The 23,922-nt window shown below is 38.2% G+C and overlaps 1 long non-coding RNA gene across 2 annotated transcripts in view; it reads right to left on the bottom strand.

Moving 5' to 3' along the window:
• Positions 1 to 748: 748 nt before the first annotated feature.
• Positions 749 to 23,922, bottom strand: part of LOC141353254 (uncharacterized) — a 100,716-nt gene continuing 77,542 nt past the window's right edge. For both annotated transcript variants that reach the window (XR_012360269.1, XR_012360268.1), the window contains exon 3: positions 749 to 1,673. This is a non-coding gene — a long non-coding RNA (uncharacterized lncRNA). The remainder of the gene's footprint in view (positions 1,674 to 23,922) is intronic.

The following is a 23,922-nucleotide window of genomic DNA, read 5'->3' as shown; positions in this document are numbered from 1 at the left end:
TCAGGATTCCCGCACCTTGGTTAACTTAAAATTCAAGGACCTTTCAAGGACTTTCCAGGTCCAATACCCTCAAATTCAAAGACTTTAGCACTAACAGTTTAGCATGTGCACTAAAAAAGTCTAGAATTTTTATGACGTCACACCGCACAGGGAATAATAAGATAATTTTTCTAAAATTTTAACTAAAACTGGGTGGCAACATTTTTTTAAAAACGCTGACAGGGAAAGAGTTAAGCATGCTTCCAAGCATATTTAATCACTTCAACAGTTGCACGATATAAATGTTAATGTATAAATTAGATGAATGTTGATTTATGAAAATAAACACCATAGTCTTTAATCATATTTTCATTGTGTCTTTGCTGCGTCTGTGTTGCTTGAGAACTGCGCTCTGTTGCAGCCACACTTGATTCTGAGGAACTACTTTGTTTGGCGGAAGAGTAATATTTGTACTAATATAATTACAACTTATTTATGTTTCCTGCTAAATCCTGCTATGCATATGAAGGTACCGTTTTATAAAAGCAATAAGCCCCGCGAAGCAGTGGTGTTACAGTGCATTTTATAACAGCTAAGGGGGTTTTAGGCACTTTGCCTCGTGTCGTGCCTAACAACGCCCCTTAGCTGTTATAAAATGCACTGGTAACCCACTGCTTCTTGGGGCTTATTGCTTTATTTAAGCACTTTCAATGACCTATATCTATTTATGTTTATTTTTAAAAACTTTCCAGGACCTTGAATTTTTTTTGAAACTTTCAAGGATTTCAAGGACTGGGGGAACCCTGTTTATCCAGAAACAGCTCAAATAACACGAAAGCAGCATATAAAACGTTACAGGCACTGTCATAAGATTTTTTCATCACGGCATACGTCCATGAGAACGTGTTTGTCATTTAACTTAAGTAAATTAAAACAGTGGACAGTATATGTGAGATCATCATTTGTGCTCTGCATTGGGCTGAATAATATGTGTGAATAATAAGCACAATCATTAGTGAATAATATAGCGAAGAAAATAAAAACGACATGTAAACAGGAGTAAAGAGGTTAGTTCCAGACATGTAAACATCTAACTGCGATTACTCTGATTATCGGAAATAATCGCATTATTGGTGTACATGTAAACGTAGTCACTAATCCTTCAGCAGGGTAAACCGTCCTTTGGGAGTATTCTGTTGATTTCCATTGAGCCCAGGTTAATGAATAGTACGAAGACTGGAGTTACTTGTTTATTCTTTGATACTAGTTTAGATCAACCTTTATTGCTCACAGGTCTATTATTAGGCTACCCCTTTCTTTTTTTTAAACTGATACTAGATCAGTCAAAACGAACACAGATATTATTTAACATTTTACAGCTGCAGTCTGCATTCATAACCAAGCTCTTCTGAAATCCAGGATTACGATAGTGCTTCAAAGCCAAATGTGTCAAATTGAGAGTTTTATGGCGTTTGACCGAACTGAAAGAAATCATTCAACACTCAACGCTTAAAACTCAACAAAGCAGAACATTGTTTGATGTAAACTTTGCTTTTAACCGAATCTGAATCTACTTCTGAGAAAGCAGAACCTCCAGGGAGACCAGCGGGACGTGTAAGTGCACTTCTTTTTTTAACAACCGTTCCATCGGTTTGGATTCACAGCTACATCTCTGCTTTTATCCTCTGGAGACCCTATAGGGAGTAAAAGAGCGTCAGGCAGCAAAAAGAAAGGAAAGAGCGTGTTATTATGAGTCACTCTAAGCGTAAACAATGGCCCTTCGTTCAAAATAGCATGTTGTTTTAGTACATCCTTCTGCACATGGTCTCAGTGACAGACAGACAAAAGTGTGTGTGGGAAAGGTGTTGCTGGGATTCTAATTGGCATGTTTGTGGCGAAAAACACAGGTATAATTATTAGGTGCTTTCACTTCCCTCTCAGGGTTTGTCAGTTATTGCTCTTGCCATCTGTTCTGACAAACATAAAGCACACAAATACACGCAGACACCTGCTCCACACAGTCCCAGAATGCCAGTTAGTGTGACCCAGGTGCGCTTCAGACGTAATACCTTTGAGAATGTTGATGACCTATCTGACACCTCCTCTTACTTCTTTCTTTGTCTCCCTTTTGTGTTTCTATACATTCACAGAATGTTTATCAAGCACCGAAGCTATGTCTAGGGTGGGGTTTTACGTGACCAGGTGCGTTGCGGGTATACGTGCATCTACGCCAATCTGCGGGCTGGCAACTCCCTGGGTGCCACAGTTTCAAACACTCAAGACAGACAATAGCACACACCTGTCTCACGCCTTTTCTTCTTCCTCTCTTTCTCACTTTATTTGAACACACCCTCCAGGTGCAAGGGGAGAGGAGGTGTGAGACGGCGAGAGACTACAGATAATTACAGTCCCCCCCACATTTGTGCAGGAAATATCTGTTGATAATGATGCTGGTGCTGTTCTTCATTTCTGCATGATAAACACGCTATATTTGCCACACTTGACTGGGTCTCAAAGCAACGTCTTTGGTCTTTCTAGGCCAAGGTTACAATGCTGCCTGTTTGGTGTACAAGAGAGTGCGTCTCTTGATATTGAGATATCGAGCGTGGTGTTGTTTATCTCACAGCTCAATACACTAATTTGCTTTGACATTTTAACACAAAATTCTCGATTTTCTAGCTTTTGCCCAGGCTGTGGTAGCAAACACACACACAATTTTTTTTTGAGAGATATCACACTGCACTACATATTATTACTGAAATGACCATACCTAGTTAGTTTCATAGAAATTGGGTGCTTTACTATACAAACGTACTTGGATGTCATCTGTTATTTGTGATTCTTCCTAGTGCATCAGAATTAGGAAAGACATGGCAAGATTCGTTGCTTTCATCCTAATCTGTGTGGAGTAATCTGTTTGGGGATGTAATTCACATGGTATGTCTTTTGACTTGGATTAGCACATTCAATCCTCTTAGCAAACAGCTCAGTTGAAGTTATCAGTGGCACTGAGGTCCCAGAGAGCCGGCAATCCATCCAGCCAAAACCACCCGGCTAATTCTCATTCGCTTTAATCTTCTCAAATCTCAACAGCCAAGTATCTTTTAAAAAACACCACAAAGAACAGTCTGAAGATTATTTTGGGCTCACAAATTGCTTTAGTCATTGTTCCAAAGTGTGTGCCAATGAGAGATAAGTCTCACAGAATACTGTAAATGATCAACAGTAAGAAAATAGACCTTGAAATGAGTCTACATAATTTAGATGATGCATTTACTTGATAATCTGAGTTTATTAACATACACGTTCATACATTTTTCACATCAATCTCACATTCCTGTGTTATCTGTGGATATGAATATTGTTATTGATTTTTCACTTTTGTTTGTTTTATATGCCGTCAATAATATTAAGGGCTAAGATACCCTCTTATTGAGAATAAGTGAATTGTTTCCTTTAATAGTTTATGCATTTGCATCAATTAAATGTCTGCACCCGATCTTTATTTCTCAAGAGATTTATCCTAGTTGTGCAACTCGATTGTCAAACACTTACAAAGCTTAACTACTGTAGAATCCCATTTCATCAGCAAAAATTCCACAAATCACTTAAATCCTTAACTCTCTACTGCTGATCCTGACAGATTCTTTATAATTTAATAAACAGGATTAAAGTCATCCATTGAAGTGGTGTAGCCTTGTTCCATTTCTCTGTTTAAAATTCAGCATTCTCTCTCTCTCTCTCTCTCTCTCTCTCCCAGTGCTAACGCCTACTAAACTCTGTAAGATTACAGTGGCCTAATCTTAATGCACACATGTGGAGAAAAATAAAAGAGGTTTTATTCTGGAAATTATTGTCCAAGTTCAGCAGAAAACGTGTCTCCATTTTTCTTTGTTTTATTTTGCACAAAGAGCTTATTAGTGTATTCATGCATTTGTCTGACCAAGTTAAACAACATTTTTTAAAGGTGCCCACAAATGTCGGATAAATCGGGAAAACACATCTGTACTATAAACACTATACTTCAGAATATATCTTCACGCCTAAACAAGGCTTATGAATATTTTGTATTTTTTATAAGATTGTCAGCAGGTTTTTGTTAAGGTTTGGATTAAGTGTAAAGGAAAATACGAAAGCATGGTACGAAAATTATTGATATTGGTATAATTGTCAGACTTCACATTATTGCCAAAGTGTACAGTACATACAGTAATAAAAGGACTCAAGGCAAAGCAACGGTAGTAGATTACAGTAGTTACACAGAAATACAAAGAATGAAAGGAAAATAAAATGTTAATTAAAATAACATATCTTTTTTGTAAAATAAAAATATTAAATTCACATTTAAATTTAACCCCTTACCTGGCGCTGTCCTGTGAGCTGGACACCTGAGTTTACTTCAATATTTTGTATGTACATTTTTGTCTTTCATGACAAACTATGTATCATTGGAAAGGTCTAAGCCTCTAGAATACATATTTTAATGGTGTTTTATAAAATAAATTATGTAGGGAGAGTAATTGATTCATTTATGAAAAGAGTGCTCCACAAAACATGTATAACCTGCTAAATGTCACTGTCCCGCCAGTGGGACGCCTACATTTACTTCAATATTTTGTATGTACATTTTTGTCTTTCATGACAAACTATCATTGGAAAGGTCTAAGCCTCTAGAATACATATTTTAATGGTGTTTTATCAAATAAATTATGTAGGGAGAGTAATTGATTCATTTATGAAAAGAGTGCTCCACAAAACATGTATATCCTGCTAAATGTCACTGTCCCGCCAGTGGGACGCCTACATTTACTTCAGTGTTTTGCATGTAAATTCTTATCCAATCATGAAAAACTATATATCAGTTTGAAAGCTCTAAGAGTGTAAATTTAATTTATCATCACCATTTTGTTAACGAAATGACATAGTGAGACATAGATGCCACAGGTCCACAGGTGGGCCCCCTTTGTTATTATAAATTTGTAACACTTATACCCTATATAAACCTAAACTTTTTGACAAACTATATATTAGAGTGTAGTTTTCATATTGCATCACCATTGTTGGAAAATTGACGACATAGTGAGAGTCAGTTTTGAAAATGTTACAATGCCACAGATGGACCCAATTTGTTTTTACATATGTATAGCACTAATACCCTATACAAAACCTAAACAATCTTAACAAACTATATATCATTGGAAAGCTCAAAGTTATCTTGACTGGAGATGAGTTGCTACAAGTTATAAAATTATATATTTTATATATTTTATAAGTTATAACAACTCATCTCTAGTCAAGATAATTAATTGTACTGTAAGTTAAAATGACCTGTAAATCTGAGTTGATTCAACTAAAAGATTTAAGGCAGCAAAGAATTGTTTTCAGAGTAATAGTGCTTTTTCACTGTGAGGTACGACTGGGCTTGGCACAACGTGGATCGCTCGGTTTGCTGTGTTTTAGTACAAATTCAAAGTGGTGGGATTATAGACTTATTGTTATAGTTGTGCCACCTTTACTGTTATGACATCACTGTAAACATGATACAAACAAACGCTAAACACATGAGCGATGGAGCATATCGATAAAATTGTGTTCTTGATTCTCAGCATGTAGATGTTTTCTATTGCTGAAAATGAATTTGGGAACTTGTACAACAAAAAGCAGACACATCACTTGGTTTGCATGACGGCGCCTGAGGGTAAGCTAATTTAGCAATGACGCTGTTATAGTGACGATTCTCTCTGAACAATCAGTGATCTGCATAAGGTTGCCAACTGGATGTCCCGTATTTTGATCCTAATTTATTTGCCCCGTATGGGACGTCCTGCAACAGGCTTCAACTTCATGTGGCGCGCCACAACCAAGAGGCAGATAACATCAAAATCCTGCAAGAGGAATTCAAGACATCTCTCGTGGTGTCATCCACTGTCAGTCCTTGCAGCGCCAGCAGCAACAGCAGCAGTGCTAAACACAATACCTTTCATCCAATCACAGACCCCCTAAAGCACAATCAATATACATTTAAGAGGGTCATATAATATGATTTCATCTTATTTATATAGTATAGGTCATTTAGCTGTTTGTGCATTTATATCTGCATAGTTATAAAGTTCAGTCTCAATTCTGAAGAGATCGCTGATGTGGACCTGCCTAAAATGCCTCAATCTGAAATGCCCCAAGGCATTTCCACATTCACTAGGACATTCTCACGCTTCTGATTGACAGACTGTAAGTGTTTTTTAATTTAAGTTTTTGATGTTGACTCTGCAAAACCACAGCTTAGAGAATCTATGTTAGTTTTAGTTTGTCACACACGTAAGATTATGAAGGTGATAACGTTTTATTTACCCTTAGTGCGGGAGTCACAAGTGTTTTGTTTAGACAGTTATTAAATGTAATGGTTTAATTAAATTACTGTTAAATGTACCTACATGCTGGAATGAACAAACGAATAATAAATCTACCATGTATGTTGCCAAGGCATAAGAGTTATAAATTCATATTTAATTAGAAGATTAGTTTTTGACAAATTGCTTAAATACACTGTATACACAAAACCATATATGCACCCCATATATTGTCCCATATTTCAGAGTAAGAAAGTTGGCAACCCTAGATCTGCAGTGTTTACACGTCACATTTAAGTGTCAATATGGCTCAAATGGAACCTCAACCGAGGTGGTACTAAAAAAAAGTACCAGGTACTAGGTACTGTACGCAGTGGAAAACCCCCAAAAGTGATCCGTACTATTTCGTGGAAAACGTAATTTCCCCTGTCTGTCTTAAAGAGTTAAAAATCAGCTTTTGAAAAAGTTTCTCATTTCTTTCTGATATTTTTTGGGAAAAATGTATTTGTGTTTTAAAGTCTGTCATGTTTTCATTTGTCTGGAATTTCTCACAGCTAAACACTTGGTTGATAAGCATGTCTTTAGTTATTTTTCTTAGCCTGACATCTCTGATAGAAATGACGTATTTAGACAATTCAAACTCTGATTAAGGATCTGTAGTGTTGCAATAAACATTATAATGCTTTCCCTCTGTTTGTGATGCTTTTGGCTGCTATTAAAGAGAAAAAAGTAAGAATATGATGATGTTAAACTAGAAAGCCCATTGTAAGCTTTCTTAAAGTAATTATGTATCTTTGTGAGAGTGTTTAGTTCAAACGCTGATTCATCTTGATGTCTTTTGAAATCCCACCTGCTGGCACACATTTTCATAGAGTGTTAGGAAAAAATAAGATTTTAAAGACATTTTCTGAACTGCTGGGTTGTTTTCAGTGTTGGGGGTAACGTATTACAAGTAACGTGCATTACATAATAATATTACTTTTCTGAAGTAACGAGTAAAATAACGCATTACTTTATAAATGTACATATTAACTCTTTTACCGCCAGTGTTTTTTAAAAAGTTGCCAGCCAGCGCCAGCGTTTTTCAAAAACACCACATTTTGAGCAAAAAGCAGAGATAATTCCATTTTTGTGACGGACTTTTCATAGAGATCCCATTCAGAGCGATCTTTAAAACAGACACGGACATGCAGCCACTTGCCATAGGGCAATACTTCCGGGTTTAAAAAGTTGCGGAAGTATCCACCTGGTGGATAATAGCGGTATTGCGGAAAGACGGAAAATCTCGTCATTGGCGGGGAAGCGTTTTCTCTTAATTGACGAGATATCAATGGCGGTGAAAGAGTTAATATTTGCGTTACTTTTTTAAAAAAGTAATGTAAGTTACTTTTCAGTTTAATTAATTAGATGTAAAAAAACAGTGTACTGCATTAAACTGAACATGTAAATGTAGATTTACACACTTTGCGTGAGTTCCTGAGCGGGAACAGTTGAGTCAGAAACAGATGTGGCAATTTCTGAATGCAGAATTTTTCAGTCATAAAAGCCACCTGCAAAGCCTGAAAGAGATCAGTCCTCAACCAAGTAAGAAAAAGTAACGCAAAAGTAACATAAAAGTAACGTAAGCATTACTTTCCATGAAAAGTAACTAAGTAAAGCATTTTTTTATTGTGTGGTTTCACAGAATTCAGCTGTGGTGAGAGTCAGATTTACACATATAGGTTCAGCCCTCAAACCGTTTAACATCATTTGTAATTTCGCCTTCAGTCTGAATGTGTTGATCAATAATTCAGCAATTGCATGACTCAACAAAAATGATTGGCTGTAATGCTCAATGATCCGAAACCTCCACCACAAAGGTTTGTCACACAAGTTATTTGCTTATACATTTTATTACTCTCTATAACTGTTAAAGGAGTGAATATTGAAAATGTGTTATTTTGTCTTTTGTGTACGTGTGCTTATATATTAACATCATTACACGGGAAACTACCACCCTGACCCTTCACACCATCAGGTTAACATTCATGCTTACTTTCCCATCATCATCTTTTACATAAATACACACAGCGCCTCCCCCGTAGCGGTGTACTGTGTGCACTCAGGTGCATTGTGATCGTGGTAATGAACTCCCAGGTAGATATACACACTCCAGTGCTTCTTCCCAGACGGAACGCCAAAACAAATCTTGTCATAATTAGCTGTAATCCTGCTCATTACTGCTGGCTTAATTAGCCTATTAATAACACATCCTGGGAGAGCTTGTTTGCTGCACAGGCAAATGTTTGTTCCTAAATTAGCAAACAAGGAAACAACAGCATTGTTCAAACACAGGCGCTCTGACAATGCAAATCAGGCTGGATTAATAGTATTCAATGACAGGGCTTATCACTGTGTGTGTGAATGTATGTGCGTAGTCTGTGCTCTTTGCAATGAAATACAATAAAAATTTTGATACCTCTGATAAACCATCATAGCTGTGTGTGCCGAAACATTGTCAAGTGGAACTACATGGAACATTGTCCCAGAGGCCTGTGACAAGGGGGACCCACAGAGGACCAAGCAACAGAGGACCCGCCCAAAATTTACTGTCCCGGGCAAAGTGAAATTAGGTGACTGCATATGTAGGTCAGGTCTAGATAATGGAGATCAGAAGTACCCACTAGTAAAGTAAATGTTGCAATTACCTACAATGTAGGACCAGTCAACGGTTTCCCACAAGGAAAACGGCTTAATGAACAATAATTCTACTATTATAATTACTGAACAACTGAATTATAATTACCCCATTATGCAGTAATTAAAGTAAATAATGGCTTTATTAAAATGTTAAAAAGTTTCAGTGAAGGCTATAGGTTAAAGGAGTGCATCCCAGATGTCTGACTGCCTTTCTTCAGTTAAACACAGAAATTTGATTGTAAAATGTAATCATGCTATCTTCTTATATGTGAGTCAACAGCAAAGCCCTACAAAAAAATATTGTATTAAAGGGACACTTTCCTTTTGTTGAAAATAGGCTCATTTTCCAGCTCCTTTAGAGTTAAACAATTGATTCTTAGCGTTTTGGAATCCATTCAGCCGATCTCCGGGTCTGGAGCTAGCACTTCCAGCATAGCTTAGCACAATCCACTGAATCTGATTAGACCATTAGCATTGCAATTTAAACCTTGACTCTTCTGTAGTTACATCGTGTACTAAGACCGACGGAAAATTAAAAGTTGCGATTTTCTAGGCTGATATGGCTAGGAACTATACTCTCATTCTGGTGTAATAATCAATGACGTTGCTGTTGTACCATGGCTGTAGGAGGCGCAATGATATTACGCACTGCCCGAAAATAGTCCCCTTGGTTACTTTCAATAGCATGGGACTATTTTCAGGCGCTGCGTAATATCATTGCACCTGCTGCAGCCATGTTACTTGGCTGCAAAAGTCCTTGATTATTACGCCAGAATGAGAGTATAGTTCCTAGCCTGCCATATCTGCCTAGAAAATCACAACTTTTAATTTTCCGTCAGTCTTAGTACATGATTTAACTACAGAAGAGTCAAGTTTTAAATAAGAAAAATATCAAACTCTTCGGTTATTTTTAGCACGATGCTAATGGTCTAATCAGATTCAAAGGATTATGCTAAGCTATGCTAAAAGTGCTAGCGCCAGACCCGGAGATCGGCTGAATGGATTCCAAAATGGTAAAAATAAAATGTTTAGCTCTAGGGGAGCTGGAAAATGAGCATATTTTTTGAAAAAAGTGGAATGTCCCTTTAAGTTTAAATATGGTGGCATGTTGATAGCGTTAAATCTTTGCTATTGCCTTCTATCGATTTTGTTTGGGTTGATAAACGAACGTTTTTGCATGACGGTGGTTAAATTACAAGAGAATTTTTATATTTTGGTAAATTATTCCTTTAAAGGGTAAGAAATAGAAAATAGCGTCGGTTCAGTGTAAAAGCAGGAAAAGTCAATGGAAAATCCCCACTATGACATGTGCGCAACACTAGAAGACTGCTCACATACATAATGAAGATAAATTAGATGTGTTACATTGCCTATAATGCACAAATCACATTCAAAGCTTTTAAGCTCCGGAAAGCTTCTCTTGTTGCATGATTATGATCACAAAGAGCTCAAGCCATCTTCAGTTTCATTCTAATGCCTCCTCTCTGATCGGCTTCAACTTTGACCTCTTATCAGTTGAGGCCGAGCCAGCAGTTTGAGAGCTGCCCTTGGATGGGGTAGATAAAACGGTAAGAGTTTCTGATAGCGCCGATAGATGTTCAAAGTCCCTATCAGGTGTCCACTCTATCCGATCAAACAAACTGTCCCAGGTTTAACAGGAAGCGTAGTGTGTATGTGTGCCTTGCCTAGAGACCATGTGTAAAATATGTATGTTCGGCTCATTGACACTGTTAGCACACATCACTGTAACAAGACATCCAATCTCTTGCTGTTTTATGAGAGGATTTGCCTTTGGCCCTCCTGTTTACCCCAAACCCCTTTTCACCCTGAGCTGAGATATCTCGCTGGTTTCCCATATTGCAATTAAGACTGAAATTCGGACGAGGGTCGCTGGTTTGCGATCAGCATGAAATAAAAGCGTACACAAAAACGTTTTCCACATCAATATTTTACAGCACATTAAAAACAGCATGTACTTTACCCTTCACTGAACTAAGATGCTTTTCTATCCAGGGATGCTTTGCCTTGAGCTTTTGCATGTGTGTACACATTTGTGTAACATGTATTTCAGTGTGTGTGTGAAGGCTTTGTTAAATGAGATGTTAAAATTTGGCATTTACTGTGTTATGGGTCAAGCAGGGTATAGGCTGTTATTGGGGAATGTGTTATGTCTAATTTAACACCACAGTTATGCACGTTATATTTCATATAATCTACAAAATGTCTTTTGTGTTGTCTAAGGGTCATGAACGCTCTGAATGACCACTAAATGCTGGTCTCAGTACACATAAGGCCATCCATGCAAAAACTAAAGAGAAAGCTTGTGAACGTTATAAAATGGATAAATGATTTCTATGTTATGAGTGAAAACTGGTAGATAAAACTTTCAACTCTTGTGTGGATAAATAATTTATAGTGTTTGTCTGTCTCTCTGTTACTCAGATGTAGTGTGTGTGCATGCGAGAGTCAGACAGTTCTGATTACAGAGGGATTATATGTTATGGGCATATTAATCATTCATGTGTGGAACTAAAACTTTGCTTGCGTACAACACCAGTAAATAATCTCTTTTCTGTGTGTGGCTGTGATATAAGACTTTATTAATGTGAGTATGTGCTTATTGTGCTAGTGTGCATGAACATACATGGACATTACACCTGATGAGACCTGATGAGTTCTTACTATCACTTTTACTAATAGCTAATTTTAATGCATATTTTAATCATGTGGAAAAAATGTAAAGCTTCAGCCAAACTAACATTTAAATGTTCAGTGCTCTTCAGAAAGAAGGAAAAAATGTCCTGTGTTTTCAGAGCTTTGTGTTTATGGTGTGCAATATGGTAAATGGATTGCATTTATACAGCAGCGCTTTTAAAAGACCTATGGGCATCCAAAAAGCGCTTTACAAGTTTTTTTGCCTCACATTCACTCACTTATTCATACACCAATGGCGGTGTCAGCCATGCAAGGCGCCATCCAGCTCGTCGGGAGCAGCTGGGGTTAGATGTCTTGCTCAAGGACACCTCAACACTTGGTCAGGTGGAGCTGGGGATAGAACCACCAACCTTCCGGTTTGTAGACAACCTACATGAACCACTGCCGCCCAGTCGGTGTCTCAGTGTGTTCATGTTTTGTGTGTAAAAACGATTTGTTCTGATTGTGTTGTGATTCGACACCAACTTAGCTTAGCCAGAGCCATTTGAGCTTAGCTGGTAATTGGCATATATGATTCACCTGATTTCAGTATGTCATTTCATTTGACCACTTTGTTTATATTATTTCTAGATATAGAGTATGGGTACTTGCATTCCACTCACAGACATCTTAATGTTTCACACAAAGCAAAATATAAACATTTGTCAAAAGAAGCTTTACTTTGTGTTTTTTCTTACCTCAATCTCTCTCTTCTCTTGTTGTCAATGTTAAAAATACTTCAATTAACAAATAGGTCTATCCCACAAAGTTGTAAGTAGCCAGACATAATAACATTGACTTAACCAGTGATAAAAGTTTAGAGTGAGATTATGAGCGTAGAAAACCTGTGAAAGACATGGCATTACTTTTGCAAAAAAGGCAAAGAAACTGCATGCTTCATTTTGTAAATACTGAAAAATTATTAATTATAATTAAATACAATTTTATGATACATGCCGAAGCGTTGTGTGTAGGGATTGTGTAAATCCGATATCCTTAAAGTTTGGACTGGGTTGTGAAATTTTTTCCCTTCCCGAAACTTAAAACCGAAGGGGAGAAATGAGGGACGTGGATCAAACACTGAGGAAGGCCTCATTCACTACTAAGTGTCAACAAGATTAACAAAAACAATGTAAGTGTACGCTTATGTTAGCTAGCTAGCTCAGCACATCGTTGCTTGGAAATAATGACGGTTCTTTGTTTATAATGCATATAGACGGTTTCAGCAGTAACAACATAAACAAACAGCTTTCGTGGAACAAACGTAAATTCTGGTAAACTCTGCAAACCGGCTGCCAAACCTCTCTTTACATAGCGGTGATCCACGATCGCTGTCTCCCTCATCTTCAGGAAACTAAAACATTTGTTATGTTCAAGGAATTTGTTCCAGAGTTCAGTTTAGCCACTAGTCAGACCATTAAACAAACAGGACCGAAAGTAAAGTTTCGACCAGACGCGTAACCGCAACAATGCACGTGGGTCCAATGAAGCCATCTATATTTTAACGTAAAATAAGATGATTAAAGGCAGAGGCTGACTGACATACTTAATTAGAAGGCCTCCCCCTGAGATCCCCAATCCGATCACGGCTTTAGCTTCAATTTTTGATTAAATTATTTTCTAATCGGTTGCATATTATGTTGTGGATATATTCCTCGAATGCATACTGCAGTCTCTTTTGTCTTGCTCTCTCAGATGTTCACATGTTCACCAAAAATGACTAATTATCTTTTTGAAAAAAATGTCTGCCACCGGTCGGTGCTTACATACTGTAATAGACTTGCCAGGTGCAAAAGCTTGACAGGCGTAGCAACAGTAACTAAGGAGGGTGGGGCCTAGCAAAGGGTCAATAAAAAAGTAAAGATTTACAGTACAATAAAATGAGTGTGAAGATGGAAGGTGTGATATGTAAAGAATAATTGACTCTGGGCCGTTGAATTATTAAAAAAATATTTTTTGTACTTAAATCGCTATTGTGAGTAGGACTATTTCTTTCGCGTCTCATCCAACGGCTCTTTTGCTTGTTCAAAAACATAATTTTAAAGCTGGCAATGGAGGCTTGAGCTGTTGACAGCATTCTAATGCAGCTATTAATGGAGTTATTAGAAGGAGAGTGACAGAGACACAGAGAGAAAAAGAAAGAAAGAGAGAGAGAGAGAGAGAGAGAGAGAGAGAGAGAGAGAGAGATTGTGTGAACGAGACTACCTCTGTGTGTCTCTAAACAGTGCTTGTTGATGCCTCTGAAAACCGTCTGTCATGTTGTTTTTGTTAGTCCGTTATTGCAGTTAACTATGCGAAGTGATATGGAACTGCTGTAATGTGGTCAAGAGAACTGCATATAATATGGAATATTGAAAGTGCTGGTGCTTAGGTTGAGGAAGATTTTGCTTGAGGTAGATATTTACATATACATATTATATATGTAGAAGCATCTGCAATCATTTCAAAAGAGACATTAACTACTTATATATGTTATAAATATACTGAAATTTATGCTGGTGGGTAGTGATGCAATATAGCTTGATCATACATATTATCTAGTGTATAAAACCTTTAACTTGAAGTTTAATCATATTTATCTAAATTGACCTAAAATCTAAACTGAAAGAGTGAGAAAGAAAGAGAGCCAGAAAGATGGAGAGAGAGTATTAGCATCTCTGACAGGTTGCTATAGACCAGTGCTGACTATTGAGACTGACTGAAGACCTGGGACATGCTTAGTGAAGCGAAACAAAATGGCGGGCAGTCACTGGAGACACATCATCACTCTGTGCCAATCTTTCCTTGCGGGTCCCTTCAGGTTGGACACCCAGTGCCTCAAGGGTGTGTGCTTGTGTGCATACTGGTGAATGCAATACTGACAGTCAGACACTGAGTTAAATGACCTGATTCTAGTGTGTAAGCTGTGTAGATTTAGCCTTCAGGGTTTTTCAAAAAAAGAACTGGACATAATCTGAAATAAATAAATCTGACAAGGTCAGAGAATATCAGTTAATAAATATTTTTAATTCAAATGACAGCAAAATGAACTACTAGTTGGATAGATGCTCTATTTTGGGGGGGGGGTATGAGATGATGTGCATTAGTGTTGTTAGGCCAAGAGGTCTTTATTGTTTTGGAACACAACCAACACGTTGTCCTATGTACCAGCTTATTGTGACATCACACAACACCCACAGCCAGGCCATAATGCACCGGGACACGCGCATGACAGATGGCAGAGTGAGTCCTGGTTGGTGTCTGGGTTGGCAGGGGCCCAAGGGTGGCACAGGCATCGGGTTTTTGATGAGCTATGCACATACGAAACCAGAACATCTGGACCTGCCATGTGTCCAGCAAGCACAGCCAAACCCCTCAAGCCAGTACACACACATCTCACACATTTCCTTTAGCCAGCTGTGGCCAAACTACCATGAGCTACGCAATATGAATTATGCATTTGCTTGTATATGTGTGTGTGCTTGTTTTGTCAACAGTAGCTCATAGTCAGGTCGTACTCATCGTCACTGACTTTAATTAAAATTAAAAAACACTATGAATATTCAAAGAGCATGACACCAGCTAGAAGAAACTGATCTTTCAAAAGTGTGTATTTTACAGAGATAACTGAGGAGTGCCTACCAGGTACGCTATACAGAGAAAGGCAGAGGGAATGACTCTATTAGATTATTGCATTATCTTAATTATGAGGCTCTTCTTCAGCTTAATGAAGGACTGGTGTGGCTTTGGAAGGCACTGTGATTGATGGAAGTGGCTGTGCTCGAAGAGTAAATGATTGTTAGCGTGTGTGTGTGTGAAAGCCGAATGCTCAATCTTACTTTGGGCTCGTATCCACCGAGCGATTACGCATCCATTAGATTGCTTTAATTAAGCTTAATTAGTGCAGTGTTTATCATGATTTATTTGATACCTGGAATAAAATCACTCACCCTTAAATGTTGGGTTCAAACAGTTAAGGACAGGAAAAAATAAATCACTAGCCTTGGAGAGAGAGAAGACCAGAGAATGGACTTACAGAAAAGTGGAACGTATTGGTGATGCTAGCAGTTGTCATTTAAATATGTTTGGATAGAGAAACAAATCTTTGTTGTGTGTTTATCCTTTTTGCATGTGTTGATGCATGTGACTTTAGGTGGCTATTATTAACAGGACAACTTCTATACAGTCACACACATTTTTTTTATTCTTTTTCATGATACAGTCACAAATTTCTGCGTTTTTTCGTGATTCGTAATTTCTGTTTATGTGTCATTGTCACGTATTGGTTACTCAACTCTTTTGGCATATTTTCTTACCATTACATAAAATGACATCCTTACCCAAACCCAAGTCTAACCCTAACGCCAGGCGTCAATGGTTTAAAAATCTGAAAATAAATGTAAAAAAAATAGTATAACCAATACTTAAAGGGATAGTTCGGCCAAAAACGATACCAAACCCATGATTCACCCACCCCGAAGCCGTCCGAGATGCACACGTCCCTCATTCTTCAGACGAACACATCTTCAGTTGTTTTAGAAAATGTTTTAGATCTTTCAGTTAATCAAATGTAAAGTTACGGGGTCCACGTCCTTCAAGTCCAAAAAATGTGCATCAATCCTCCACAAAACAATTCCAAACGGCTCCACGATGATAAACAAAAGCCTTCTGAGGGTAATCTGTGTGCTGTTTATGTAAAAATATCCACATTTAAAACTTTATAAATGAAAATAACTCGCTTCCGGTAACGCCGCCATCTTAGTCGCATTCGCATTCAAGATGAGAGCGTACGCAGTTTATGGAGTGTTCCGTGCTGCTGCTCTGTGCCCCCGCCCTCCGAATTTGTCATACATCACTAAGAAAAGTGCGTACACTATGATAATACTCTCTTCTGAATACAGAGGAGTCTTAGATGGCGGCGCTACCAGAAGCTATTTATTTTTGTTTATAAAGTTTTAAATTTGGATACCGTATTTTCCAGACTAAAAGACGCACCGGAGTATAAGCTGCATCATTCAAAAATGCGTCATTAAGACGAAATAACATATATAAGTCACAGTGGACTATAAGTCACGTTTATTTAGAAAATTATTTCACAAAATCCAAGCTGAAGGACAGACATTTAATCTGGAAAGGCGAGTCATTCAACTAAACAATAGCAGACAGAACAGCAGGCTGAATACAGATATTTGTATGTTACAGTAATATTATCAGTTATTTAAACGATAAACCATAGCATACAGAACTTACCTGGAAGGTTGAATAGTCTAAATTAACCGAAAAAGCCAACTAGCGTGAAGTTCGCATACTCGTCATTCCACATTACTGAATTCATTGAATTGCATAAATACAGAATGATGGACATAATCATCTCGGACAGCTTGGGGGTGAGTAAATCGTGGGTTTAATATCATTTTTGGCCGAACTATCCCTTTAAAGTGACATCCTAATGCAAACACCAAATCTAACCTTAAACCGAAGCGACAATGGTTTAAAAAAAAAGAAAAAAGCAGTTGAGTTACCAATATGAGACAAGGACACATAAACAGAAATTTGTGAAACAAATGCAGAAATTCATGACAGTATCACGATAAAGAATCAAAAAATTACGTGACTATAGGTACATAATTTTGTGAGACTTAGTAGCCAGTAACATCTATTTTGGGCAGACATTTACTTGTGTCAGTATTGTTGTATCTATTCATGTTCGTAATATCAAATTTATATAAAAAAAATGTGAAAATGCACCACACATTATTCCAAATGCTGGAGCCGACACTGGCACAGTACCGGGCACAGAGCTGGCATTTTTCAGATTGGCACTATTCTGTGTGTCGGTTTCTCTGGCAGTGACATGGCTAAATAGCAGGTGCATTGAGATCTGTATTTATCAAGCTTATCAGAACATGGGTGTAGTTTTAGTATCATTTTCCCTTTTCATTAACTGTGAAATGAGTTTACATGGATGATACGTAATGTTGGCTAATTGGTTGGGTGTTGTAGCAGTTTGTCATTGATCATATATACAAGTGAAATTATACTTTGTGAGTGAATATGCCTACTTACCTATATAGAGCTTAATTACGATTCTCCAAATCCTCAATTTGATTATATTTTCGATGCTAAGGTCACGGTTCAATTCGATTCGATTCTCGGTTTTTACTTTTTTCTTAAAAGAACAGGTTGCTATGCGATTTTTAGACTAGACTTTTATGAAATATAATATCTGACCTTGAACCCAGAGATGCCCTGCCATGTTAGTTGCGCTGCCAGTGGAAAAATATGGTACACGCACATTCATGATAAAACCAAACTTCCTGTCAGATGAACATCTGTCAGTACTTTGCACCCTAAAAACGTGTTTTTTACCGTTAGACGAGATTGTGAGACTATACCCCAATAAGTCATGTTTAAATGCTGTTTTCATAACTCTTAAGCAACTGAAATAAGTTGTTGTGAAACTTGACTCGTTGACTCGAAGCACTCAACACGTGTGTGTTTTTTTTTTTCGCTTGGCAAGCCAACCGGACGTGACATGGGGCGTTCCAGCATCAACAATTCAATTTTTTAATTTGAAGTTCGAGATTGTGGCTTAATTTCGATCGATTTTGATTTAAAATCAAAATCGTGACACCCTTAAGCTTAATAGTAACTAGGCTACATCAAAACTTATGATCAAAAGGATGTCAAAATACACAGTTTTCAGTATGTAAAAATATGCGCCCAAGAAGCCATCAGAGTGAAAATGTAAAAAATGCTAGAAAACTGTGGGTCAAGACTTTAAGACATAAGTGTTTTAGCTATTGAATATGTTTTTAATAGTAAAATTGCACCTGGTTGTTAGTAAATCGTAGGTCTAGTCAAAGTCTATATATACACTAGATTCCTCCAAACTATATTTGATTAATGAATAGAAAGTACTTTATTACTTAATGTTGTACATACTTAGAAAGAAAATTGTGGAAAATGATTACAGAAAATGTTTGCGCTTTAAATCAGTGCTACTGTTTTGTGGCCCATATCAGCACATGGCTGAGCTGCACAGTTATTCATCTCAAACCCGCATCCAGCCTCCAGCACACAAGCAAACAAACAAATTCTTTTTCTCTAATAAGTAGCCCTACTCGGTACATGAGTCAGTCAAGACTAATGGTGTACTGGACAAGAGAAATACACAGACACAGTCAGAGAGAGAGGGAAAGTATTTGTGTATCATTGGGTGTTCGTATGACTCACAGCTCAGTCCAGCCCGTACATCTGCAGCATGCTGACTAGCCCAACTGAATTTGAGTTGTCCAATGTTATATTTACAGGCACAGCATGCAAGTGAAATCATAAATAATGGATAGTAATATATACAACTGTCTATTTTAACCATGTCTGCTCACACATACTCCTACACATATGATGCAGAGGGAATCTATTACACACTCCACACGCAGTGCCAAACTATATTATCCCACACAATGCATGAAAAACAACCTCTCACAGTCTGTCAGGCAACATTAGAGAATGAGGAAAGTGAGACAGGTTACAGCAAATGTAAATAATATGTAAATGCCCACGCATGGAAAATGTGCCCTAGTTTTTGTGAGGAATAAACATCGGTATGTGTTAAACTCATGGCTTGCAGGAGAGAGAGAGAAAGAAAAAGAGAGATTAAAATTCAACACCCACAGCTTTGGAGGCTGAATATTCACATATTCATTTTTCCCTTATTTAAATATTTTAGCACTCTCTTAGAGCTCCTAACACAAAGACTTTGTTATTCTGCGAATGCACTGTATTATTCTAACTAATGACTTATTATGCAAACTCAATGCGGGGCAAAGCAGAAATTGCTTATCCCCCAAGCCCATACCGTGTGTTAGCTTTGCAGGGTTGTGTTTTGCAAATTTTCCTGGTGTGTGTAATAGGTGTGAGCGTGTGTTTCACACACTAGTAGGCACGACCTCATGATGATTTTATGTTGTGCCCAAATACGCTTTTCTGAGACTTACTGATTTCAATGACTGACAAAGTGATCAAAGGAGCAGAATTATGAAGAGCCCTTAGCTCAGTGATCTCAGAGAAAATCTTCTTACTCTTTTTTTTTATTCGTTTGAGTGATTAATGCATTACATTAAAATAGGCCGAAGTATGCACATCCTTTTCAAATTAGTACCATTCGTTTTCAATGACAGTTTCTTATCTTAAATGTGCCTGATCGGTTTGATATTATTTTCAAAGGCGCTCTCATCTATTATCATCGATGGGGCTTTTTCATCCGTGCTGCTGCAATGTTTATTCATTTGCATTTGATTTTGAATATGCAAACACTTTAGTTTGATTGTGCTTTGTACTATTTTGCATAGGACTCGATTACATCAGAGCAATAGTCGGATAGCATACAGATAAAGCACGTAATGCAACGCATTCCCGTATTTGTTCCATGGAAACAGGAATTCCCATAGTTCCTCGTAACAGCCCTGCCCACAGGATTATTATCAGAACTTGCCGAAACAATACACTCAACACCACGCTTTAATCTGCTTCCCTATTTGCAGCCTGTGCTCTCCCTGAATCCATGCAAATCTGCAGCAGGTGCCAGGGCCGCCTCATTTGCACATTATGGCTGCGTGCGGCGTGTTAGAGTGTAACTCTCTTTCGCCGCACTACACACCAATGCAAATCCCAGAATGGCGCACTGATTTGCCTGCCCACATGATGGCCACGAGTGATGATTTATGGTCATTGTGGAAAAGCGGAACTCCATTCCGTCGCTTGAAAGCCGACCAATCACAGAGCACAATTTCCGATGGCTAATCTGACCATCGGTTAGGCAGTTAGAGCTAAAAAAAACCCACCAAGCTCATTTGCTAATAAAATAATGTGTCCTTTTGGAGATATCATTCTTTCTGTCTCGCACCCTATAAACACAGACCTGTTTGCAGCTATGCATTTAAAGAGGGACTCTACCACACACATCCTCTCTCCATCATTACCCACCACATTCACCACACCATGTCCAGCCAGCAGAAGACTGAAAGAGCTGTAGCATTTCTGAGGCAGCATGTAGCAATGCCCAGCAGCAATAACGAGTCCTGATAATGGCCCGTATGAAAGGGTCACTGTGGGACTCCTCCCTCAGCTGAATAGGTCCCCGGGAGGCTTGGCGTCGGGGCGGAGGGTTTAGGTGGGCTGCCTGTGGGGGTCTGAGTAGCTGGTCTGTGGATGGAGTCACAAAAGCCCAGCAGGCTCCCAGTCATTAAATGGGCTGTGATGGGATGGGTACTGAATCCGTGCAAAGCAGAAGAAGAGGCAGGAGGCGGGAGGAGCCTGGAACATGGTGCATCTAGACCACGGAGTTACTGGAAAAACCCGGGTGGGATTTTCAGCGCAGCGTGACGCTGGAGTATTCAGGTTTTACTTTGCATTGGTTGAGTAGTACTGCTGCAAGTGCTTTGGTTAAACAACATGCTTATTTACTTCCATTATAAATGGAGCTTCTCTTTCCTGTACACAAACCACACATACTGTATATAATAATAAAGCCACGGGGTGTGCCATTACACACATGGGGTGTGTAAAATCTAATTGAATATCAGAGGCAACACGTAAAGAGCACAAACTTAACTTATGCCAATATAGCCATAATTAATGTGCGTTTTAAAGACCAAAGCTTTGATGTGAGCATATTGGCTTAGTCGTCCTTTGACTATAACAATGCTCCAGCATGCATGGATAGAGATAGGAAGCGAGAAGATCTGGTTTATTTTGTGAGTGGTTTGGTTACAACCTCTTTTGTCTGTTCCCCCAGCCTGATATTTTAAACTGTTTATTAGCATAACAAGTGCTCTTATGTTGCTAAGCTTTTATAGACACCAAAAACTAAACAATTATATCTGAAAGCTCTTAATGTTTAGCTCTTTATCTGGCTCTCTGCTCACTTCCTACCATCTGGCCCTCCCACCACTGAATTTATTCTCCATAACTGGGCCAGTAGTTCAAAGTGAATGACTCTGGTAGTAAATGCCCTCTTCCCTTGTTGTTCTAGCGATGTGGCACCCTGCACTTAACCTTTTCCGCTTCAGTGGAGGACAAAGACGACGCTCTTCAAACACAAACCCTCTAGCGGAACAAGGGAGGGAGAGGCAGTTTAAGCTTTAATTGTTCTGGCACTAACAATGAAAATGCCTGTGAATGCCGGGCCTGTTGTGAGTGTGTTTACATCTGACACTCTCTATCCCATCATGTTCCTGTGTGAAATGGATACATTCGGGCTGATGTTCGTTTTATTTTCACAAGCTGCATCAGCATTGATTATCAATTATCTTATTTATTGATCGATTAGTGAAAGATGATCATGCATGACCTTGATAGATAAGTAAGTTATTCAAAAGGAAAGCTCACCATCATTTCTGTAAATTATTCCATCTTTATATTATTTATAAGGAATGGACCAAAACAACATTTTTGTGCTAATACCGTTATTCAATTTTATTGTGCCATGTCCAGAGGCGTCATGCCCATTCAAACCCCTCGGTTTTTTGAGCCAAATGGATTTTGCATGCAACCTCAAAATCAAAGAAGCGTCCATTAATCTGTTACCTGTCTTTTAATCTGTTTAATATGCAAAATATGATTAATTCTGTGATGCATCCTTGTCACTGTTAGAAGATTTTTGCCATTTTGATAGTGTTTTGAGTGTGTAACATTACTTTATTCTGGTGGCAGGTGCTGCAGTCTCAGCGCAGTCGCAGACATCATCAGCGTCGTAGCGCGCTCACGAGCTCTTTGTTGTTGCTGCTGCATTTTGCTATCTGAGGAATTAAAACGTGTAAGACAACATTTCCAAACCCCAGTACAGTAATGTGCAGTTAACCTCCTCTTTGTAGAAAATGTATGGTTTAAATGTGACTGTCTCAAGGTTATATTAGTAAAGATTTCTAGATTCATCTTGGTACAACGGCAAAGTTCACCAAAGTTCATGGGGCGCGGAATCACACATGAGGTCAAATTGAATGCAAAAATCTGTTCATCTAATAATTTTATCTACACGTATTTTTTTATCATTATTGAACATTAAACTCAATCACGTGGCTATGGCTTATGTAATTTTCGTAGTTTATATTCTTTATGGATTTAAAATGACATTAATTTAATAGGATAATGCAGTTGTTGTGCAAAATGCATTAATGACACAATTAAACAAGTCATTAAACAAAACGTAAATAAACAAAACATGCCGTTTCAGATGTAAATATGATTCCAATATGTAATTATTTCGTTTGAATAGTATTTGATATGACAGTTAGTCGACACTTTAAGTTTGGAGGTTTTTGCATGAAGAGGGCGCTCAAATTGTTAGAAATGTAAGTGCCATGGAAAAGACTGAAAGCTCTATAATACTGCGTTTGATGTCTGTGTATGCACAATTTTCTTTGAGCTGTGCAAAAATTGGTGCATGGCCATGTCAGAACGACTAAAAAACTATAAAGCAGCAAGGCTGTTGTTTCATTAAGGATTCAGTAGTAATGTACTGTATAGTCCAATTAACCTAACTGTCCTAATTACATTCTAGCAACTAGTATGAGAGACTACTAATAGAGAAATCCATGTCTTCGCTTTTCACAAAAGGAATGGCCAAATATAGTGCAATTCTTATACTAAGCCCCATTGTTTGTTAAACACCCAACTGCAACTACTATGATTACTGCAATCCTTTAATATTACGTCGTAAAACCTCCTTCCCTCTGCCCTCTTTGTCTTTCTGAGCTGTTTTTGGCCTTTAGCTGCAAAAGGCTTCAGTATTAAGAGTGTTAGGATCTTATACCCGAGCGGCCCTCCCTTCATGCATCACACACACACTTATCTGCAAATTACCGGTGTGATCGATAACCAGTAAGCGTGCGAGCGGATCAATATATGTGCAGGCGGAGAATGAGGGGGCTGAGGTCTAATGACGAGCCATTGATTTTTAAATAACCGCTCGGGTTTCTGAGACACTGATTACTATGGGTCTCTGAATCCCTCTCCTACCACCTTCGCCAAGGCTATTAAATCAGGAGCAGCTGCCGTCAGACAGCCAGCCATATTTAAAGCCGCCGCACTAAACGCACACTTACAGCAGGTATGGGGGTTTTTAACTGCACCACTGGGAAGACCGAACGATTATACTACAATGAGGAGCACCTTACCACAATGAAGAGCACAATAAAACGGAGCAGGAATGAGAGAAGGGCAAGAACAATGAGGCTGTTGT

The sequence above is a fragment of the Misgurnus anguillicaudatus genome, chromosome 21 (assembly GCF_027580225.2).
Source record: "Misgurnus anguillicaudatus chromosome 21, ASM2758022v2, whole genome shotgun sequence".
NCBI classification, from domain to species: domain Eukaryota; kingdom Metazoa; phylum Chordata; class Actinopteri; order Cypriniformes; family Cobitidae; genus Misgurnus; species Misgurnus anguillicaudatus.
Note: the sequence above shows the minus strand (reverse complement) of the source record. Positions and strands in the feature narration are given on the sequence as shown.